The sequence below is a fragment of the Agelaius tricolor genome, unplaced genomic scaffold (assembly GCF_023055355.1).
Source record: "Agelaius tricolor isolate 1412-34295 unplaced genomic scaffold, bAgeTri1.0.p SCAF_13, whole genome shotgun sequence".
NCBI lineage: Eukaryota > Metazoa > Chordata > Aves > Passeriformes > Icteridae > Agelaius > Agelaius tricolor.
Window position 1 is genome coordinate 18676214 of NW_027269273.1, and position 18326 is coordinate 18694539.

The 18326-nt window shown below is 40.5% G+C and overlaps 1 protein-coding gene across 5 annotated transcripts in view; it reads right to left on the minus strand.

Annotated features, from left to right (window-relative positions):
• Nucleotides 1-18326, minus strand: part of MARCHF8 (membrane associated ring-CH-type finger 8) — an 88343-nt gene that overhangs the window by 25378 nt on the left and 44639 nt on the right. The gene's annotated exons all lie outside the window — the stretch shown is intronic.

Sequence of the window (18326 nt, forward strand, 5' to 3'; positions counted from 1 at the left end):
CCAGCCCAAGGTGCCAAAGACAAGGATGAAATTAAACAGAGCAGAGGTTTCTTCATGTTAACTCAATTCCCCCCCACCAAAACTCCTGTCTAGCTGAAGAAGATGCTTGCAAGGGAGCATGACTGAACTTAGACACCTGCACTGAAGAGGATGTGCTGAAATTCAATAAGCATCACAGGCTGGAAGACAAGACCTGTATTTGCACAACACAGTAGATGATGCAGAGTAAACAGACTTTTAGCTGCTGCCACAGAAACTTGTCTCTGCCTCTGCTTCCAGAACTGATTTTATGTGATAGATGCCAGGAGCCTCCAAGAGACAGATGCACATATTATCTTTATTCATCTACTGTTGGAAATATACCTATCAGAGGTTTCAGTCAGTGGATGACTCCAAAGAATTGGTTTTGTTATTGAAAAAGTGACCATTTTAAAACAAAATTACAATCTTGAAAAGTAATCCCATAAGGGCTACAGAATGCATGCACACATATATTTAGGAATCTGTGATATTCCTAATAGACTCCTAAGGACCTAAGTGCTTTTTAACATCTCTGTTTCTTAGCCATACAAAGCAGGTACATCCATAACATCAACAGGAGATTCACATCAACATCAACAGGGGATCTAAATAGTAGATTTTAATAGCAGGCACAATTAATGAGGAACAGAAACATTAAACAGATAAAAACTATTTAAAAGGCAAACAAACAAATCTCACTTTTCACTCTATATCCATCACCAGTACATCAATCCTGGGATCTTATAGAATTATGCACAAATTAACACTGACATGGGAAAGGCAAGGCTAAACTCTCATGGTACTCTCAACAAATAAAAATCTTCAGACTATTTCTAGTATGTTCCCACTGCACAGTAAGACATATTGTGGCTGGTAATCAGAGCTCCAAATAAGCTCTCCTTCCCTCATGCAAAAGCATTATGCTTTGCACTTGAATGAAAGATCAAGACAAAAGCAACATCTGCAAGCAAGGACCCTACAATTATCACCAGTTAAAGTAAGTGTCACTCTCCTTTAGCAATTCAGTTTTTCTGTATGGAATAATGGGAATCCTGCCTTTTGAAGGCATCCTCCCCAACTAGAACCACCTGGCAGGTGTTTAAAAAACAAACAAACAAACTCCACCCAGATAGGGAAAAATTACAAGTGAAGCTTGTCACTCCTCCTGAGCCATTCACCAGCCGATGCTGCTCTGAGGTCCCCAGCAGCTAGTGTGGCTCTAGAAAAATGACTGAAAACCAGAAAAATTGCTACCCAGTCCTCTGGATGCACTTGCTTGCAATTACCAGAATCCTCCTCCCAGCTTTCCTTTCTTTTTCTACCTTCCCCTTGAATTTGCTCCCAGCTGTGAGTGACAGAGCTGCCTTCTTCCTTCAGCAGTTGCTTCAGCTCACATCTGCCTTTCTTCAGGGCTCTAAACTTTGCCTTCTCCGTCTTGCCCGGCTCATTTTCCCTTCTGCCACCATTCCTCAGCTGCATGACATCTCTCAAGGCGTTTTCAGTTCAGATATCTCGAAGATGATAACTCCCTTCTGTCCTTCCTTTTGCCTCAGTCTTTCATATATTCAGCATTTCAAGTTATTTTAGCCTTGCTTCCCCTCTCCTAATGTATCCATTTTCTACTAAGCACAACAGCTACACAACTCACACAGCCAAACCCAGAATTCCTGTGAACCCCAATACATCAGTTCCTACCATGAGAGCCACAGCAGCCACAGCTGCTCTTGTCCACTCCAAACACCACTGCATCAAACTGACATTTCTCCAAAGTTAGCTGTAGACTTACTGCAGCATCAGCCAGTGGGCACCCGAAAGAAATACAACTTAAGTATCTTGGCCAGATGAAACAATATATCAGTAAAATAATTTGGTTTTGTATTTCCAACACTCTGGTTTCTAGTCCTTAAGGCAGGCAAATAGAAGACAACAGAGGAAGCAGTTTCATAACTTGTGCAACCGTTTTTGGTTACAACTGTGACTACACACCTAAATCCAGTCCTATGATTAATGCTAAACCCATCTTTTATCTCTGCTCATAGATGTGCAGAAGAAACTGCAAGCCAGATCCCAATAGGTTAGCAAGATGACTTTTATTCTCTTTCCATCTGGGAAAGGAGGACAGAGGGCACCAGAGGATGGTACTCCTTTGCCCTCAAGACACCAGTGTCTATGTGTGAACCCAGCACAGGCTTGCTTCCTGAAGTCTTAATTCTTTAACACACCAGTGACCTGTTAGGGCACTGTATTCCCCATTCTGCAATACAAGTTCTGTGTTACATTATCTTACATGATATCATGGGTTAAGAGCTTCATCTGAAGATAGGCATTCTCCATCTAAAATTCCAGTAACAAAGAGCAGAGACTTTTTTTTGAGGACTGTGTTACTGCAAAGCCACAGAGAGAGATCCCTACAAGGCAACTACTAATGTCTCACCCCAAAAGAGACACAAAACCAAACCAGGTCAGACTGGCTAGAGCACCGACAACTAGTGATTTTCTACGTGGACTCTGAAAGGCATTTTAATTTCATTTTGTGCATTACAATTCCATTTTGCAATGACAGATTAAGCATGAGATTGATATCTAGCAAAATACTGTTATCAACAATTCACGTCAGTAAATTTTAACAAAGCCTTCTGGGTAAATGGTTGCTTTTCTTAATAAAAAACTTAGCAGAAGAGAATGAATAAGTAACAACTGCTCTGATTCATACAGCAATTCTCATTCTTAGATCTGATGAGAATTACAGAATGGAACACAGAATGGCACTGCTTGGAATGGTGAGGTGCTGAAGTACTGAGTAGCTGATTCATACAGGGCAAAGCAGCAAATCAGAAGTGAACTCCGTTCTTCCATTGAGTCCCACAGCCAGAGCATGAATGCATCACTGTTCTACAAACATGCAGTTGTACACACCCAGGCATTGTTTCAGGTTTCATGACTGGGTCAAATTTCCTGACAACTTCTTCCAAGAATTTCTGCAAATCTTGCTCTGCAACCGGAACAATTTATATTAAAAAGAACATATGCTTTTAGTCTGGGAAGAGGAAATTGCTGCTGATAATATTGGCAAGTGCACTTAATTGTCTGAAGTAGACAGAATGAGAGCAAAGAAATGGGAGAACACTTTTGTTTGCAATTATTTCCTTCATCTGTCAAAACCAATGGATTGTTAAGTTACAAACGCTTTGTCAGCACTACACCTTGTCACTGACAGAACTTGACATTTAATTACTTAAGTAAGAAATGGTACTTTGCATCTTATCATCTGACTATGACCTTTGTTTCTTTCTAGTCACCACGTCATTGTGGAAGAGCAATAACTATCATCAAGGTTCATCAATGATTTTTGCACACAGCTAGAAGAGAAATGAAATTAAGAGTAATGCCATAATGAACCTAGTCAAAAAACATTAATGGCATCTATGCTTAGCATCTCTGCTCTTGTGGAGTATTAACTTGAAAATACTTGTGCAGTGTTTACTTGACACTTGAAATCAAAAGGGTGATGGAAATCACATCACCTATTTCCTTTTTTTTGCTTTTCTGGAGACACAGTATCAATACTGAAATAGGAACCCAAATCATGCCCCTTGCATCTAGTCCAGTATCTTCTGTTACTGGATAATCCCACTTGATTCATAGCAACCAGCAATCCATGGCTAAGTGCAGAAAACCAATGTAAGATTTCAGATCTATCATAAGGGAAAATCTATAGCAAGTTCACTAGGGATAATTTAGAGAGGTCTCTAACTTGTTTATTCATATTCATATTAGGCCACTTCGCATAGTGGGAGACAAACGCAGAAAAACAACCTGAAGGCAAAAGATAAACCTGAAAGTAAAACATAGGAGAATTAACAAGCTTTATTCCAGGCACTGAACTTACAGCTGTGCCTGAAAACATCAGCAACAGAAATAAAACCATGAGCTTATATGGCTCTAACAGAAAAGAGTGGCCAACAAAAGGAGAAACCAACAAACAGACCAAATGGCTTCTGTGGCAAAGTTCAAGGAACTGAGGAATTCAAAAACAGGCCACAGCCCTTGGGGGTTTGGGGAGGCTGGTCAAGGAGGCTAGCAGATCATAAACAAGAAATTGAACTGAGAAGAAATTCAAAGAACAAGGCAAACACAGCAGAGTGCAGAAGTTAACAGGAATCTCTTGCTCATGTCTGCACTCCAGTGTGGACAGAAGCACCATGCACTCCATCTCCCACCTGCCTGAGGAGCAGCTCTCACAACTTCCCTGGATGCACAAACTCATCAGGCACACAGGTCCCTACATGGAACAGATATGGGTACTTGTTGTGTACTGTTCTGCGCCTGGCTTTGCCGGTTTGGTCCTAGGACTATGAGAGAGATACAATGCTTGGATTCTTTCTTGCCTCCAGCCAGATGGTGGATAAGGTGAGAATAGCATTCTCTCCAGAAGGCCCTCTTCTCCATGGCTTTGTTCAACGTACCGTTTTTCTGGGGTTTGCATTGCTTTGTTTTACTTCCAAAGACTCTGCAAAGTGCTTCCTAGTATGGATAACCTGCATCTCCAGCTGCTAGTTCAAAATGGACATCTGACCTCTATCTCCCTTCTTTTAACTGTCTGAGCTAGAAGATGATGTATGTGTTTTCCTCTCGATGACCAAAGGCTGCCTTACCTGGAAGCACAAATTTTTATTACTGTACAAGATCATCAGTCTGGTACATTTCACTAAAAATGTATCAATTTGCACACTTTTTACATTCACGTGCCCTGGGCCCAATTTCAAACAAAGAAAGTAGACTACAAAGTTTGGCACCCAACATGTTTTACTGATGTTCTTATCTTGCTGTTGCCAGACAACCTGCCTAAAATCGATGCACGACTTTATGTGATGCAACACAAAAAAATGAATCCTTCCCTCAGGGAACAAATTATATGAACTACAAAAGATGTGATCCAAAAATACACACCTTTCTTGATAATGGAAGCAGTACATGTTAAGCTTACAGCGAAAATGCCATTTCAAACAATTTTGTGTATTTAACAGCAGAAAGAAAGAGACAGGCGCTGAGGAAGTCTGCAATTATAAACACATTAAAAGGAATAACAGTCTATCTTTTACAAAGTAATTGCATTTAATGCAACTGCTGGAATTCTCATGGTACACTAAACATGTCAATATGCCAAATCATTTGACTATTTTAAACATTCACCGATTAAAAAACCCTCCAGGCAACTGGTAACTTGGAATTTCTCAAGCTGCCAGCAGGCAAGAGGAAGCCTGCATCCTGGAGAGCCTGTGAGAAGAGCTGGCCTTGAGCTCCCCGTGTCTGCAGGGCCCTGCAGGTGTCAGGCCATGTTTTGGCACCTGCTCCTGACATCATTGCCTCTGCTCATCCAACATGGTCCACAAAGCTGCTTTTATCTTCAACTCATACCGTCACAGTATACTGCTAAAACAGTGAATTAATCTCCTGGCCAAGCTAACAAAGGCCTCCTCAATCTAAAATCAGATTCAGAACAACACTAGAAAACTGTCTATTGCCCAAGAAATATCGATACTTCAAGTAGTTTCTATATTGCTCAAGGATTTGACCTTCTTTTCCTCCCTTTACATCTTAATGTAACATGATTGCTTATTAACCTATTTCTGACTGCATGGATCATAAGGGCAAACAATGTTCCCTAGAGAAATTAGAGAAATCACTTCCCAAATGATGCTGGGAAAGTGCTCAGGGTATTTTTGTTACCATTTAACATGATATGGCTGAAAGCACATGAGAAAAGAACTCTTGAAAGAGCACTTGTAGACATTATACACATTTAGCAATACTTATTCAGTACAGACCAACTTGCTTTTTCCTGAAATTTTATCTTCGCATTTTTATTAGTGCAGTCAGCAAAATATTCTGCCTGAAGCATTTCAAACTTAGCGTTGAACGATCACAAAAATTTAGGCAAATGATCAACGAGGGCCTGCAGATGCCATTAAACTCACTGAGCCAAACACTGGTTAGACTGAGATTCTTGTAAGACTCTAAATTGTGATGTTCTAGAGAGTTTTATTCATGTTACATTTCTAGCAACATTTGTTTGTAAGTTCAGACAACTCACTAAAAATAGTGTCTAAGAAAAGCAAAATATTCAGCCATCCTTAAAGAAAACACTCCAGGAAAAAAAACATTATTCACACCTAAGGGAAAGGTACTTTTTATTTAAAAGATAGAGCATTTGAACTGCAAAATGAGAATCTTTTAAAGCATAAATGAGCTAATAAAAATTTTTATTAAATGACTCTTCAGAGTTCCTGACTAATTATCCAGTAAATTCCAAACATGGTGATTGACTATATACCACAAAAAATTTGAAGAACGTGCATGCATGTGGGAATGCTCACATTTACATACTTTTCTCCTTTTTAAATTAAAAAAGTTCCACTCCCCTTCTCCTCTTAGAAAAAACCCTACAAAACTAGAGAAAGCACATATACAGCCATCTACCTTCTCTTTCCCCAAAACTCACACCCTGATACCAGAGACAAAAGGCAAAAAACTCTTGAGAGGTAGCAGGCTACCCTAACCAGTAACCCAAGAGCATTTTATATCATTTTGTCAAGAAAGCACAGTTGCTCTCACACAGGGCCTCTCCTGATGCTATGGGATGCAGCCAACTAGTGTGAGTCCAGAGTGGGCTACCTGGGACTAGGGAGAAGACCACTTCTGGGCACAGCATCGTTCATGGGCACCCACTGGTGTTCTGCACTGTTTGGTGCTGCGAGCATTTGAAGTCACTGCACTCCTACAGGACAGTGCACTGCAAGAACCTGATAAGGCAGGGCTTTGAAACACCTGGCTGCACCCCCAGCCTCCTATGCCACTGTTCACCACACCTTCCACAGCCTGGCTCAGCAGGACATTTTCTGCAACTGTGAATTTCAGGGCTTCCTGCAGAAATTCAGAGCTGAAGAAGCCAAGGTAGGATATCTCCTGCTTTTACACATCTGTCTGTCAGGGCTCTTCTGTGACTCGAGATGGTCATTTCTCACTGACCAAGAAATCCTGTCATTTGCACAGTGCTATAGGCTGCAAAAGCACACAGGATTTAACACACAATGTACTTCCTGCCATCTGGGCACACTGCTGGCTCAAAGACTCTGACTGAGTCACTACCAACACCCTGACTGGAAGAAAAGTATTTCAGTAGCTACAAGCAGTAGAAGGTAGTTTTAAAAACACTAATTTACTTTGAGGCATGAGAAACAGAGATTAAAAAATTGCACTAAGAGTCAGCTAGAAAAACATATTTACCTTTGTACATGGAAATCTGCATTTACTACACAATTAGCTGGGAGAAGCAGGAACACATCTCAAAGAACCCCTGTGCAGGAAGGGACAGCTGTGCAGTGCTTACACTGTGTAACACTGAAGTCAATGAAGCCCTGTTGCCTAAATTAAACAGGAATGACCCAGCACAGCAGGGCCATCAACCTGCAGGCCAGCATACAGTAAAAGGAAAAGAAAAAAAGATTTTTCTTGAGCAGGTGGTGTGGATACAGAGTATGGTGCCTGAAGCTGGAAAGGGGATGCTCCATGTGGGCAGCCTCAAAACCTAAAAACCTAGAAGAGAGCAGAAGACTGTCTGAGGCAATTGGATGGGAGACTTACAAAACCTACCAGCTGAAGAGAAGCCTAGCAGGAGAGCACTGCCCTTCACCCATTTGGGGAACTCAGCACACACACAGTCTAATAAGGAGGGCTGAGGCTTCTGTGTGTCTGAATGAGCCAAATGCCAGCAGCTGCGTAAGAACTAAATTTACCACTACAGTCCCAGGAACGCCTGCATTTTCTGCTAAAATAAAATCTCTGGGCCATTAGCCTATTGAAACAGAAGCTTTTCCACTTAACTGAAGACATTTACTCATTCTCTTTCTGCAACTCTCATGCTCCAGTTCCAGTGAAATCCTGCTCAGTCTTGGAGTTTTTTATGGAAACACACATGCATCAGCTCAAAAGTACTGATATTATGCAAGCAGTATTAAGCAATTCACTTCTTTGGGTTCCTCTGTCTCACTCATTTATTCCTATGAAACAGAAAAGGAACTGCAGCTGTGGAGTGTGCTGGCTGACCTACTGGGGACAGTGCTGCATTCCTGCACTGACACAGCATTTTGTAAAGTTTACTTCTCAAGAGGAAAAGGTTATAACTAACACTCATATTAAATCTCATACTCACATTAAATCTCCTGCTCTTTATTTATCTAAAGCTTTGACTGAGGATGTTTTTTGTCACAGGAAATTGCATCAAAGTTATCAGGAAAACTGTATTAACTTATACAATTTGACTTTTGTCAAATTGCCTTTAAATTGACCTCCACCAAACCTAGATTTTAAAAACTCAGTTTCCATCTTTTCTATGCTCACTGCTCTACATATTCATTATCTGCAGGAATCACACTAGCAATCTGCGAAATCTGCAACTGGTTTAGAAAACAATGCATATTATGAAAACACATAATTTTGTATTTTTTGAATTCACTTTTAAAATATCACAAAGAACCACTGAATAATTAAAGGCCTTTTTGTATACTTGCTGCAAACATATATAGTCATACCTTTAAGGGAGGCTGTTTTCTCTTAGCCTTTACACTTCTAATTGAGTGAAAAGCTGAAACAATGAAAGAGGGGCTTCACCACTGGTACTAGAATCCAGCAGAGAAGATTCCCTTTGGGGGTAGGATCCTCAGTTTGCAAGCTTTTATACCTGGAACATCACACCAATCACATGCTTACTGATCCTTTTAAAACAAAGTTCTGATCCAGAACTGAAACTTCTCAGTCCACACACCCCCTGCCCCAAAAACCTATTTCTGATTCCTCTTAGTTTTAAAAACACAAAAAATAACATCACCCCTGAACATAAGTACCATCCTTCCAGGGTGAAATGACTGCTGAAGTATCTTCCTAGAGATTGAAGAAAAGTAACAACTGCTTTGGAAATCCATTTTTCTTAAAAGCCAAATCCCAGGCAAACAATATCGCTTATCTGGACATTACAAAATGGAACAAAAATCTCTCTTAGATTTTAGTTTTAAAGGGGCCCTTCAGAAGGCGTCCAGCAAGAAAAAAAAATATGCAAAGCATTCTCTAAAAGACAAAACAGATGATTTGGCACAACAAGCACTGTGGGAAAAGGCAGGGGGAAGGATTAGATGCTGCTGAGCTGCATCTTGCAAGTGCAGGCAGTGAGAGTGATCAGACAGTACCACGGGATAAGGATGCAACCTGCATGAACAACCGGACTGTGCCCTGAAATACAGAGACTTAAATGTAAAGGACTCAAACCAGAATATTGTGGTCCACATTCAGACTCCGCTATATTTAAAATTCACAGTTTTTGTGCTTCAATACAAAGTTACCAAACATGAGTGAGACTGATGTGAATTTGCAAGGAAAAGCTTAGGGTTAGATACGTTTATCATCTTTTGCATTTTAACTCTTTGTTTTCCTTTCACCTTTTCTTACACATATGTGCTTTGCTTTGAGGAATGCCTGTTTTCACAGGCATCCAGGAGGAAATTCACAAATCAGATTAAATGATTCTTTAGGTCAGGCAAGACCTGAGACTGGTGAGCAGGGATTCCTGCAACAAAACAAGCATCATGAACAATGGGAATCAACCCAAAGGAAAACGCACTTACAACTGATCGAAAAGTAACAGTTCACCCTGCAGTTAGGACAGTTTCCTATTACCCTTACAGTGCAAGTTTTAGTAATCCTCCAAACAGGGAGATAGAGATATTTAAGTATCAGGTCTGGAAAAAGTCTGTTGGTCTTTGGACATACTCCCTGTAGCTTCCCTTGTTTAATGTGTAGAAGTGAAGAAAACATCTCATCTCCAGTGAAAAGTTGCTGGGACAAGAGTGCTACTCTTCCAGTCACTTAAAACTCTAAGCTTTACAATCTCAAAGTAGAGAAATAGGTAGTCTTATCCTGCAGCTAAGAACAAAGTAGCAAAACAGAGAGGTAAATAATAAAAGCAAGAGTTCAAAGGAACAAATGGCCAATTTTCTACAGAGATGCTCAGAAAAGCTGATAGTTTTCTTGAAAGGTTCCTTAACACCATCTGCTGCTAGTACCCAAAATGACAGAACGAATGACATAAAAAAGAGGACATAAAACTGGAAGAGCCTCTCTTAGTACATTGAAGTATTTGGATAACACCCACATTATCCCTGGAAATCAGGCTGCACTACAGGATTGAAACTTTGGTGCACAGTGCATGTGATTTCTTATATAGCACCTTTCCTCCGAAACAGTACTCTCCCTTCAGAGGAAATACTGCAGTTGTTCAGTGTTGAACAGCACTAGGGAGCAGCTCATGACAAGAGCAGAACAAGATGATACCTGTAAAAGAGACATGATGAGGCCCATTTCCAGCCTCCTTCAAAACACACACCTGGAGTTTGATATCGGTGTCCTGAAGCAGGCAAACATGGCAGTTACTTGGCAGAAGAGAAACCTGAGGCACAAGGAAGTTATGCTGCCCTGAGTGAAATTCACCCCTGTTTGTACTACTGCTGTATGCAGAGTTGCTCAGTGTCACAGCCAGCAGCTGTGTCCTGTTACAGGCATGTGGCTGAACTGTGTGTGGTTTGCACAGGATGAGTTTCATGTCCACTGAAACCATGCCAAAGCAAGGAGAACATGAGCAAGAGCTCTTCCCTCCATTCTTCTTGGTTGTAGAATGTAAATCTCCAAGCTGGATCTTGTCAGGGCATTGATTTTCACAGGGAGTCTCAGACTTCAGGATCTCCTTGAGGAGCTGCCTCCCAGAGCCCACCACCTGGCAAAACACTGACTGCTTCTTAGTAATTGCTTCCTCTAAGTCAGCGATGCATTTCATTCCACCAATCTCATTTCACCCCTGAAACTTTTTTATTTGTCCCCACCACTTGTAAATTTCATCTCAAATTGTCATTGCACTTCCCTGGCTGTATAATGACTTTCAGTTCTCTTAGCATGTGGTCCACAAGCATGCAGAAGGTGCTCCACAATGTCCTCATTCCCCTGTATGTGGAAGCAAGGAAACTGAGGGTGATGCAAACTGGTATATGTTCAAAGATGCCTAATTTGTTTTATTTTGTTTTGGGGTTTTTTGTTTGTTTGTTTTGTGGTGGAGTTTTGATTTTGTTTTGTTTGCTTTTTTGTGTTGTTGTTTGCTTGTTCAAAAAAGTTAGGCTTCCTCTAGCTGCTTGGATATTTAAGTTTTTCCAACCTTTGACACATTCAGAAACCGTGCTGCCTGTGCTCCCAAGCACATGGGCATAACTGGAGCATAGCAGTGTAACTGAAGTAAGAGGATTACATTTCAGGAGGGGCATGTTTTGGTGCAAGACTAGAGGCTTATGGCGATTAAAAAACACTTTGCTTCCTAAAGTGACAGGGTGAAAGCAGGAAAGCCCACACATAAACACTGCCTATAAGTAAGCATTGCTTCACACCCCTCAGCAGCAGATACAGTGAGGAGAACAGCCAATAATCCAGTGACCACATCAAGTGCATCTTCAGCCACCACCACTGTCCCCAGCACCATCTTAACCCACATCACACCTGCACTTTGTGTCTCCTTGTGCCTTTTATCACTCTTGACTGTTCTCAAGATACTGTTCTTCCCATATGAACCTGCCCTTTTCTCCTGTCTTTCTGCTGCTATGTATATTGTCTTTCTCTGTATCTTTCCCCACCCCTACAATAACTTGGAAATATTTTTAATTCAATGCAAGAAACAGAATTTGGGATGTTATACAAAGGAGGAGGACTTCCATATGAAGAATCTAGAATGGATAGAAATATAGTCATCTTCATAAAATCTAATCCTGGATGCAAAGGGGAACTCCTGTAAGATTTAGAAAATAGGATTGCAATAATTTTTAAATCCAGAAGGATTTTATTTTTTCTGCCAGCTAACAATCCTCAGAAGTGGAGCATTAGATTTGGCTTCCAGTTCAACATATCCTTCTAACAAATAGTTACAGATAGGGTGGTTTTATTCCCTGAAATATATGGAGTTAACCTCACTATATTAGAGTTACAAATACTTGAGGGCCTAGAAAGGCTGGAACTGATTCAGAAATCTTACAACCCAATACAAGAAAAGATAACTGCAGCAATCAACAAAAGGCACTAAGAGGAAAGGAGATTGGTGTAAAAACGGGAGGTTTCAATGGAGTAGAAAGACTGCAAGGCATATTTATATCAAATGTATTAAAATGCATACACAGACATATACATTTATATACTACAACAAAAAACCCTCACAAACTACATTTTGTTTTCATTTAATGGAAAGAATCTGCACTTACAGGGTCAAATCAAGGGCTACAATAAACTAAGACAAAGAAACCCTCTCAAAAGAGAAATCCTTCAAGTGTCACCTCAATTTTAATGACAAGGTAACTGATTTTATTTCTACCACCAACAAGAGCAAAGAAGAAAAGCTAGGCTAACCACTGAGGAATGGCTGAGGAGCTAGGAGGTGCACTTTCTGTAGTCAGACCTTCATGGCCTTGGACACTAAACCTTCCCAAAGCTCAGCAGAAAATAAGGGGACAGAGTCAGAGATCACCTCTGAAAAGCACTGACAGGTAAAAGTGGTTCACATCTAAAAATGGTAAAGAAGAAGACAACTTGCAAAAATGCTCGCATTACAATGAGCAGATTCTCTTCCCACTGCTGATCAGGAGCTCATGTTTCCTTCTTGTTAAATTCACACTTCTTGCTATTGCAGATGCTCTGTTTTCATCTCAGAGGTATCTGTGTTCACTCTTCTTTTCCCTTCAGTGAAAGGCATGTTAACATCTTCCCTGGAGTCAGACATGTGAGAAGGCTTCTACTTGTGCTTCTGCAAATCAAAAGCAGCTGCTACACGGCACGGCATGGCAGAAGTAAAAACTCTTCTAGATAAAAAGCAGAAGAGAAAGAAAGGGAAAGGAGGACAGAGCAAGCAATAAGCGATATAATCAGCAGTACAACTGAGGAAGAAAAAACCAAAATAGATAATCCTCCTCCACCCCTAATGGTTTTTTTTTGTTTTGTTTTTCTAAAGACAGGATGTCTCTTACATTTCTTTTTTGAATTTCGGATGAGATATGTAGGTCTTCTGATGAGAGACAATTTGCACAAACCATTAATGGTTTGAAGCATCAAGGAAAACTAGACTGAAGAGCCTGATGCAGAAGCTTTTTCATAGGCTAGGGGAGAGACTACCAGACAGCAAAGGAGAATGCAGAGTTCCTTTCCAACTGTACCCACCCAAGGAATATTCTTCTCCCTGTTGTACTTTATTTGACTTTGAGATAAATGGGCTACAGAAATGAGACTGTTAAAACATCCATCCTACACCTGCTGCATCTCAGAAATCCTTTCACACAGAAGAACCTCAGCTCCCACCACTAAGTCTCTTCCAGCTGTCATCTGCCATAATATTGTTATAATTTCGTAGGATACACAGTTTCTTGATCAAAAGAAACTGAAATAAAAGACAAAAATCTTCATTTGGGCCAGATTATCACTGCATTTACCTAGCTTGATTTTTCAATATTTCAATTAGGCCTCTGTTCTGTTTGTTTTTTTAAAAAGATTGCCTTTCTTGAATTATCACATACATTGTCCTAAGCCTTTTCCTCTCCACACAGGACAGCTAAGTACTTTATGCCAGGTAACCAGGAGATAGTCTCAGTCTTATCACTAAAAGGGCTTTTTGCTCCAGTACAGCTGAGGGAGGCAGAAGAAAGGTTTCTTGTAACGAGCTACATTTCTCAGTATCCATAACACTACAATTTATTAGGAGGAGTTGCATTCTTTTATTTTTAAACCACACTGTGTAGATTAAGGCAACCTTACTGAGAAATCAGCTTGGTCCTGGACCACTCTTCAACTCTTCTTTACATTTAACACACCATTTTTGCAGAAGAGAAAATACCTAATGACTAATTAGAGCCTTGATAGGGCCGTAATTTGTTTAAATGCCACAGGTATGTCATGAAAACAATGGTGCAAAATACCAACACAAAACTCCCTGCCGTGCACAGCCAGTGAAAGTCTGCCAATCAAAATAAGCTTTATGGACAGAGATAATTTTTTTTTGCCTGTCTGCTGTGTGTTTGCCCTTTAAATAGAGGCATTTTGGTAAATCATGAGCCTTCAAAGCACATCTTGGGCTTACAGCTCTCCTACCCTTGCAGCCATTAAGAAAAATAGGTAGAAAATGTCTTTCAATTGTGAAAATGCTTTCAGTTGAAAAGCTGATGAGGCAATGATAAAGTATTGTCATCACAACTTGCCACCAAAGTTCACTATTTTAAGGCTGATGAAAAACAACAGGGACACTTATAAACCACAGTCCCTTAGAAAGCAGCAGCTCCCAAGCTTTGTACACAATTTCAGGGATGCCGACTGCAGCTAAGCTCTTGGTTCTTAATTTAAGAGCTTCTGTCCAACTGTAATAACTGCACCAGACTGCAGCACAGATGATCACTAAGTCAACTCCTATTCTGACCCTTAATTGTAACCTGGGAAATGAGAAACCAACAGAAGTCAGGAGATTAATTTCACTTGAAACAAGGGACATTTTGAGGGAGAACAACAGTATTCTCACAAAGACCAGGGTGGGTGCAGGGCCACAATTATGGAAGAGGGAAGTATTAAAGAAAAAGTAAAATATCAGAAGCAGAGTTCCTGAACAATGCAGACAGAAAACAAAGGGATTATTAGTCTAACCAAGATGGCCCAGCCTGGATTTGAAAGTAGAGCTGATGCCTCAAATAGCATTACATAGTATTACATCTGGCTCTTCAAACCAATCTGACCCCTTTGAGACAGACAAATACTTCCTTGGGGAAGAGTGTTGTTACATTTCAACATCCTAATATGAACTGCTGACTGTCAATTGAGATAAAGTAAGTACTCCAGTGAGTCATAAACCACTAGTTTTCCATTAGACAGCAAGAGAGAAACTGAAGACAAGTAACAGCAACAAAATTAGTAGTTAATAGAAACTAGATGGAATGGCAAAAACTGCTCAACTATTAACTTAATATCAAGCAAAAGAAGTAACAGTGTGTAGTAACCACAGAATGCCCTGAATATGGAGAACAACCAACCAAGTCAGCGTAAGGGAGCTTAAATTCATTGGTTTTGAGATTGTTTCCTGTTACACTAGGCTAAGCTGGGAACTTGACATTAAATTAGAAAGAGGGAAAAACAGATCCCCAGACAAGAGAAACACAAAAAGCCATGTAAGCAGCATCTCAGCTGCCCATCAGAAGGTGCAGAAACCAATCTCTGGAAGAACATTTTCTCCCAACACTCTCCTGCTACCTCTCTTTTGAACTGCCAAACTGTACCACTGAAGAGCTTCAGATTCCCTTTAAAAAAAAAAATACTTAATAATACTTAATAATAATAATAATAATAATAATAATAATAATGCATCTCCACAGTCTTTTTTAGGACCTAGTTCAAGGACTGTCTAGGAACATGCCAGTTCATCACCAAATTGTCACTTGAAGCATTACTGGCTCTAGTATCCAGAATCCAAACTGTTTACCACCTTTTAAGCAATGACAATTCAATTTCAGTGAGCTCTTATACAAAAAATCACCCCCTCCATTACTCAAGTTTCAAAATTATGAAATTAGCTTAAAATTTATAAAATAAGTGCATGCATCCCCAGTCACAGAAGCTGAGTACACCAAAATATACAATAAAAACAGTCTGCAGAGGAAGCAAATCTTAAAAAATACACATTTCAAGCACTACTTAAAATTTGAGTAAGATTAAAGAAACCAAGAAACCTTTATCTACATTATTTTCCTTTCAGTTACATGCAGGGCAGACACATGGGAATGCAGAGATCACAAAATTACCATTTCTTTTAACATACTCATTGTTTTGGTACCACTGTTTAGATTTTTATTTTGAATGTCTTACATCTCAGAAAGAACTAACAGTATGTTTTATTTGTTGGTTTTTTGGTTGGTTTTTTTTTTTTTTTCCCCTGGAGGGGTGGGGATGATGATCTGGTCTCTTTTCTGGGTTTGTGTGGTTTTGGTGGTTTAGGGTTGGTTTGCTTTTTTATTATGTTTTTTTTTTTCCTTTACTGGGACTGAAATTCAAGGTGGTTTTGGTCCACCAAATGAGGCTGCCATTCAGAGAGGCAAGGCTGTCTGATGTTATCACCCAGCCAGCAGGCTGAAGACATTGTGTCCTTTGCCAAAAGGCATAATAGAAAAAAAATATGGACGAGACAAGGGGGAAGGGTGTGGTGGGGAAATAATCTAAGTAGTCTTTGCTGAATTGCTTAACTGAATAAATGGGAAAATCACCCCCTTGCAGGGCTCTTCTACACAACCTCACCTTCTCCAAGCCAATAATGTCTTTGGAGTACATACTATGTTTTTAAGCACTTCTGAACAACATTACAGTACTCTTCTGGTGTCTGCAGTACATCAAAATAAGAGAACTTGGAAGAAACAGCACTGGTGGACATGCTTTGTCCAGCTGTAAGATGAAAGGCTTGAGTTGAGCTGTTCAGATTTCCTCACAGCTAGGCTCATAAAGAAAGCACTTGAATGAAGAAATCCTGCCAAGCAGGAGACAAAGTTCAGGGCAAGGGTATTTTAATTCATTTCAAGAAGGGCAGCACCCAGTCAGACTTAATAGAGTCTGAAGTGATACTGGCAGAGAGAACTGTTACCACCTTCAAATCCACTGTGGAACTCTCTTGTGAAAAACTGAATCACTTCAGTGAGAGTAAAAGATGACATGAAGCTCACAGGTTTTGCTCCTGAGAGAAGCAATAGAACTTTACAATATCGGTCTTCAGAGACCTACTTTTCTTTAGCCAATCTGACCGTCTAAAGATTACTTTCTGAGACAACTGGCAGAAGCACTGATTGTTTGACAGCTTGTTCTTGATTATCTCTGTTTAAGCCACAGAAGGCTCCCACACACTTTGTAGCAGCCACCAAGCAAATACATTCAGCAGCACTAAACAGCATTTACCAGTTACTGGGTGAGCTTGCAGTTAAGATAATAAAGTAACACCAAGAAAGTGACTTTCAGTCAGTCCCAGTCACTGATTTTGTCTTTCATTCAAGTATAGCAGACAGATCACAGAATCTAAGAATCATTAAGGTTGGAACAGACCTTTAAAATCATCAAGTCCAACCATCCACCCAGCACTACCACTGTAACCCCTAAACCACATCACCCAGTACCAGATCCTGATGCCCCTTAAACACCTCTGGGGTGAGGACTCCACCACATTCCTGGGCAACCTATTCCAATGCCTGACCACCCTAACAATGAAGAAATTTTTTCTCATATTTAATCTGAATCACCTATCCCAACTTTAGGCCATTTTCTCTTGTCCCTGCTGTAGGCAGAGCAGAAGAGACCAGTCCCCTCCACTGCACCCTCCCTTCAGGCAGCTGTAGAGAGTGATGAGGTCCTGCTGGAGCCCCCTCTTCTCGAGTCTAAACAAACCCAGCTGCCTCTCCCACTCCTGTAAGACAAGTTCTCTAGACCTTTCATGAGCCTTGCTGTCCTTCTCTGGACACATTCCAGCACCTCAGTGTCCCTTCTGAAGTGAGAGACCCAGAACTGAAGGCAGCACTTGAGGTGTGGCCTCACCAGTGCTGAGTACACGGGGATGATCACTGCCCCTGGTCCTGCTGGCCCCACTCTGTTCTTGATACTGGTCAAGATGCCAATGGCCCTCTTGGCCATCTGGGCCCACTGCTGGCTCATACTCATCTGGCTGTCACCCAGCACCCCCAATCCTGCTCTGTGAAACAGCTCTCAGGCCACTGCGCCCCCAGCCTGCAGAGCTGCATGGAAAAGGGATGTTGCTAACAAAGAAACATGGATTCCAAGACATTACAGAAGAGTATTTTTAGGAAATACAACTGTGAGAAAGAAATGAGTAACTTTAGTAACAAGTGGAAGGAATCTGTAAGTGAAAGCAACATAACTAGATGAAGTGAAATTTAACAAAAATTAATCCCAATGTCAAAACCACATCAAGTAGAGACATGAAAGGGAAGGAGAACAAGTCACAAAAAGACATCAAAAAGCAGAGGAGGTGGGAAGAACAGCATAATCTGAAATTCTCTCTGTTCTTTACAGATTTATGAATGTTAAAGATCATACAGAAAGAGTTTCTTCTTTTTCTTTAATGTGTGTCTTGTTTTTCTCAGTAACTCAATGCAATAGTAACTTATCAAAGTTTAGTTCTGCTTTGTAAGTTTGACTGACTGTTTGTC